This window comes from Diorhabda sublineata, chromosome 6, assembly GCF_026230105.1.
Source record: "Diorhabda sublineata isolate icDioSubl1.1 chromosome 6, icDioSubl1.1, whole genome shotgun sequence".
Lineage (NCBI taxonomy): Eukaryota > Metazoa > Arthropoda > Insecta > Coleoptera > Chrysomelidae > Diorhabda > Diorhabda sublineata.
The window spans coordinates 19,931,980-19,937,474 of record NC_079479.1 but is presented as its reverse complement, the minus strand read 5'-3'; the positions used below and the strand labels follow the sequence as shown (position 1 = coordinate 19,937,474).

The following is a 5,495-nucleotide window of genomic DNA, read 5'->3' as shown; positions in this document are numbered from 1 at the left end:
CTGCTTGTAGCAGCGAGGACTCAAACGTTGACATATCTGATACGGTGGACGAAGGAACATATTCGGATTCTGAAGTAAGAGATGGATCCGATATTGAAACTAAAACCAAATGTTATTTCAACAAGATTGGTAATGATAGAAATAATAATAATATTGTTGATGTACTGAGCCAATTTCTCAAAATTTTTTAGAAATACAGTCAATTCTCCAGTCCGAAACTGTTGATTGAATATTGATGCTAATTTTCAGAATGATTTGAATTTGTTTTATTAAAGTACTTATCAAGTGTGTGTAGGCAACTATTTTTTATTATTTCCAACAGCAAGGTATGTTTTTGAAAAGTGAAATTCTACATGCATCATTCGTGCTAAGTTAGTGTCGAAGTATATTTTTTACAAATGCTAAAAATTCAGCGAAAATATGTTTTCAGTCACAAGAGACGGAAACGTCAACTATCGTCTCCAGTACTTATCCCTCTTATAATATATAGTATTGACGACTTGAAATTATCAATGGAAAAGAAGGAATCGTTTTTATATTGAAAATGCATTTCTGAACTTTTATTTATTAAAAAGGAGATTACAAGTGTGGAGATACCGTGAGATTTAAAAACAATGTATTATTAGTTTGACATTATTCGTTAATCATTTAGATTTGTCTGTAAGTCATTTTGCACTTTCCTGGCTAATACCACGCCGAACATTGAATTACATCCACAACGTAGAGCGTGATGCCGATCGACCGACAATCGAGACAGACATCTCAATGTTTCGCAATTGCAAGGAGAGAGGTATAGCCACCGACTAGTTTCGACCTTGTCGTCTGGTACCCCTAAACCAGACTGAAAATTACGATGTTACCCTGTGCTTGGATAAAATTCCGCACGAATGTGTCGGTTTATAAACCTCTCTCCTTGCAATTGCGAAACATTGAGATGTCTGTCTCGACGGTCGGTCGCTCTTTCGTTATTCAGAAAATATTTTTTCGGAATACATTGAGCCCAAGCAGCACAGTGTCGTTACTATGACGTCAATTATAGGCCATTGGCGACCAATGGGGACGTCTAAAATGACGTAATTATGACGGGTTAATGTCACATCCTACAGACGTCAACTAATGACGTACCTAGTCCGGCTGGTGAGACGTCAAAATGACGTACTTACTTTTGACAAATGACGTATAAGTAGGATCAAAAATTTAAAAAAATGCGCTCAAATTAATACCAGTTTATTACAAAATCTTAAAAAACTACATACTATTACACTTATAGAACATAAAAGTTGAAATAAGGAATTACTAATGATGCAATAATGAAAATGACAACCATTCCTGCTTGAAAGGAAAAACAATACATTTCGAAAAAACTTTGTGGCAGTGCAATAACTCGATATACTCTGATAAATTTTGGATGCGATAAACATAGAATTCTTTTGAGTCGACAGGGTATTTGTAAAATGAACGGTAATCCTGAAACCTCCTACCTAATATAAAAACTGCTCTATTATTATCCACTACTATATTTTCTATTTTGAAAACCAGTCCTTCTAAGGTAAGACAAAAACAATTTGCTTCTGAATATGATGCAATAGAAAAAATAAAATCTTTATAATGAAGCTTTTTATACTGCTTGCAAGAGAAATTTGGCGTTGGTCCTAAGAAATGGGACAATTCACATTTACAGAAGTGTTCATCATCAGGTGAAGTAGAGTCATGTTTTTCGTACACTGTCATTTCAATTTCTTTTAAGCGTCTATTAATCTGTTGTAACGGTTTATTCGGAGACTGAACTAACGATTTTAAATGGTGGAGATAATTTTCAAATAGAAATGCTGACGAATTGTCTAGTGGCCCGAAATTTTCAACGTCATCTGCCAAATGTAATAAGGAATGTACATTGTAAACTAAGAACTCTAATCCGTAGATCTTTTCACTGTGCGTTACGAATAAATGCAAAAGTTGGCGCGCAAATGGAACTCCGAATTTTTTAATACGGCGTTTAGAAATAAGTATCATAATTGAACAATGAAATAGCAAAAAATGCTCATATATTGCCAAATCGACATTCCCATACAAAGCAACTGGCCCAATATACAGTAAAAATGTTCGAAATTCCGTTGCTTTCCAATCTGCCAACTGAGACAAACTGCGCCCTTTCCGATTGAATTCTACTGGAATACATTTACTGAGAAAAACAATTTTTTCAGATACATTTTGAAATGCAGTAGAGCTCATTTTGGCTCGGCTTGCGCGTCCTGTCCAAATACGCAAAAGTTTTTTCATTACACCTAGACAAACTAGGTGCATATAGTCTAAAGAAAAGACATAGATCAAATCTATAGGAAGAGCTATTAGAGGAGATTCTCCATGATGATGAGATACATCAATTTTAGTCCGAAAAGATTCGTTGTCTCTCTTGTTAAAAGGTAAATTTTTGAAAATGACACGTCCCAGGTGTTCTCCAGAGTTGTCGCACCTTTCACAGGAACTATACCCTGAATGGGTCTTCACACATTTCAGATATGCGCGCGCAGGAGCATCGCAAACAAAGCTGTGAACTTTTACTTCATGGATATTATTATTAATTTCAATGCCCGTGGTAAGTAAGTTCGATAACTCAATTAAAAAATCTTCTAAAAACGCTGACAATAAATTTGGTTTGCCACTTCCTAAAAAAGAACCAACAACAAACGGCTCACTCTTAAAATTTTTTACAAGTGCTAAAATGGGCCAGAGATCATGTTTCTGACCATTTCTATAAATGAGCAGTCCATCTACATTAAATGAAATGTTGATAATGCTGTACTGAGAAATATTAGGCACTGACAATAACTTCAATTTTAAAGCGTTAACAAGTCCAAAATGACAATATTCGCCATTTAACAACGATTTTGTTTTCGTTTCTCTGGGCGTTTTCAGCAGCGTTCGACTGTCTAACGGTAACTCATTATGGTATGGATGCAAGAGATGAGTAACTACTGTACGTCGAACGTACCTTGAAGCTGCCCAGTTTGACAATTTCGAATGCAAATCGCTAGGCGGCGGTTCATTAGAAAATAAATCGTTAGGGGGCACGTTACTGGAATAGGAAGTCAAATGGTTGTATAACGTCGCATCATTGAAGAGCAAATTTTCATTAGGCGAGTTTACATTAAAATCTAAATCTCTTGAGGAACAGGTGTCATTTTCACTTTCACACATTGAATCAGCAAAAAAAACGGAATTTGATGATTCATTGGAATCATTATTAACTATTAAAGATGTATTATAACAATTCTGACTCACAGGTGCTAAATTTGCTTCTGCCACCCTTCTGTAGAGTTGTCTTTGACTAACAACACTTTTTTTCTTACGGGTTGCCATGCTGCTGCTTTTTCAATTTCTCTGGTGCATGTTTCAACCACACCTTGATGGTATCTTCTATTTCTTTCTGACTGACTAGAGGGGAGCTTTTTCTTACAGCACCTAAAAATGTTGTTTCAGATTAATAATAAGTATGCACCTACAAGTGAAAACACTTACCAATAATCACATCCTTTACGTTTAAGTTTTTAAAAGCCTTTTTCTCACCTCGTTTGCCACAAAAATTCCAATTAGTTGCAAGAGAATAAGTGAACAAAAAATTTAAAATGCGGTTTGTATGTCCAGTAAAATCTCTCCCTCCAAAAGTCGATAGATATGCCGACTGGAATCACATAATTTAAATTGTAAAATACATATTAAGTGGTACAGAACACCCACCAAAGCCAGGCAATTATTTTTTTCACTCAGGTATGTTTCCAATTTGGTAATATCCTCTTGAGAATTCAAAGGAAACTGTACGCCTATATCATCTGGTAAATCTGTATTACTGGCGTGATTGCCACTGCGATCTTGTTTTCAGATCCACTGCAAAATTTGATTGTTCTGTTCTCTAATGGTCTTCAATAAAGTGATTACATCATCTTGAGTGTTTGCTGGCATGGACAAAATATACCTTAGTACCAAAACAGTTTTTACATTATTTGTTGGTTTTTACCTCCATTACTTTCCACTACAGCTCTGATGTTGCTCTGTACATCAGTTGCTTTACTAGTTGACGGATTATATGGTGACGAGTTCGAAACAGCAGCCTGGCAAAATGACTGATTTGACGCAGAACCTGTAAAATAGAGAATTAACAAATTCTCCTAGGAAATAATGGACATAAATAATAACTCACAGTTTAAAGTATACATTTTAAACAATTCATGCAAATGGACAATTATATTTTTTACCTCTAATAATTTGTCCTGAAGATTTAGTCAATTGAGTATCTTTTGCTGAATGTTGAGGTGGCAAATAATAAAGTTGATTTGTAGAATCACTATCCTCAAACGACCTTTGCGATTGTCCAGCTGAAGCTAATGGAAAAGTTTGAATTGGGCCAGAATAATCTAAAACAGTAGACAGTTAATAATTTATATGTGCCAGATATCTTTAAGTATAAATCTCATTACCAGATAATATGTTTGTAATAGACTTCCGTATTATTGGTTTTGGTCTAGGTAGGGGTTTCTTGTTTTTTGGAAAATCATCTTCTGATGATGACAGCACTTCTTCCTGCTCATCATAAGTGGAAAATTTCTTTGGACGTATTTTCCTTCGAGGTGAAATAATTGCTGATTCCTCAGCATCTGTAGTTAAATCTGAGGTAATTTCAGCCTTTTTAATTTTTTTCTCCGCAATCTTACAGTCGTCTAAAAACAAGTAATAAATACGAGTTTTTTGAAAAAAATCACAGATATTTAATAGAAAGTGATAAAGCAGTTTAGGTTTAGGCAGCAAAACTAACCAGTCTGGAAAAAAATTCGCTTAATTTGGTGAAGTTTCCAGCTGTTATCCTGGGGAGGCTCTTGTCCAGATTTTAATAATTTTATAAAATTCCGGTTGTCTGTTTTGGCGGCCAAAAGACTTCTCGTTTAAGCGGTGTTAACCAGGCAGAGTGAACAAGAGAAATTCCACCATTGTTCTGGAATTCAACGCCAACGTAACAATTCATCTAAATAATAAAGACAGTTCCCAACACCAAAATTGTAATAAAATAATGCAGATTTATACTCACTTTGAAAAATTTGTTGCCACGGCCGAAATTAACAAGAATCACCCCGGAAATGCTAGAGTTACTTTTTGCTGCCGTCCGCCATTACGCGCACACGCGTTCCCACCAGCAGTCCAGCACGCATGCGCCTGCACGTCTCGTATCGTATCGTGGCATTTCGATTAAAAACGCGCCAAAATTAAATCTTGGTCGACAGCCTCGGCAGGATTCGATGCTAAAAATAATTGTTTCCTACTAATAAAATAGTTAAATAATTGTTAATTACAACATTCTCACTTCATCTTTAAATTCAAATTGCATTTCCACTTAAAACGTCAGTTTAGTATTTTCATTGCTAATTAATGAATTTATATTTATATCCAAATTTTAGGTAAACAACAATTTAAAATGTACAATTTTTTATAAAGCACGTATAGGG

At 35.1% G+C, this 5,495-nt stretch overlaps 1 long non-coding RNA gene across 1 annotated transcript; it reads right to left on the bottom strand.

Moving 5' to 3' along the window:
- Window positions 1-3,887: 3,887 nt before the first annotated feature.
- Window positions 3,888-4,523, bottom strand: LOC130445685 (uncharacterized). Its single transcript, XR_008910077.1, has 3 exons — window positions 4,254-4,523; window positions 4,016-4,138; window positions 3,888-3,953 (listed from the first exon to the last, which is right to left on the bottom strand). It is a non-coding gene; the product is annotated as an uncharacterized LOC130445685 (long non-coding RNA).
- Between the last annotated feature and the right edge of the window lie 972 nt (window positions 4,524-5,495).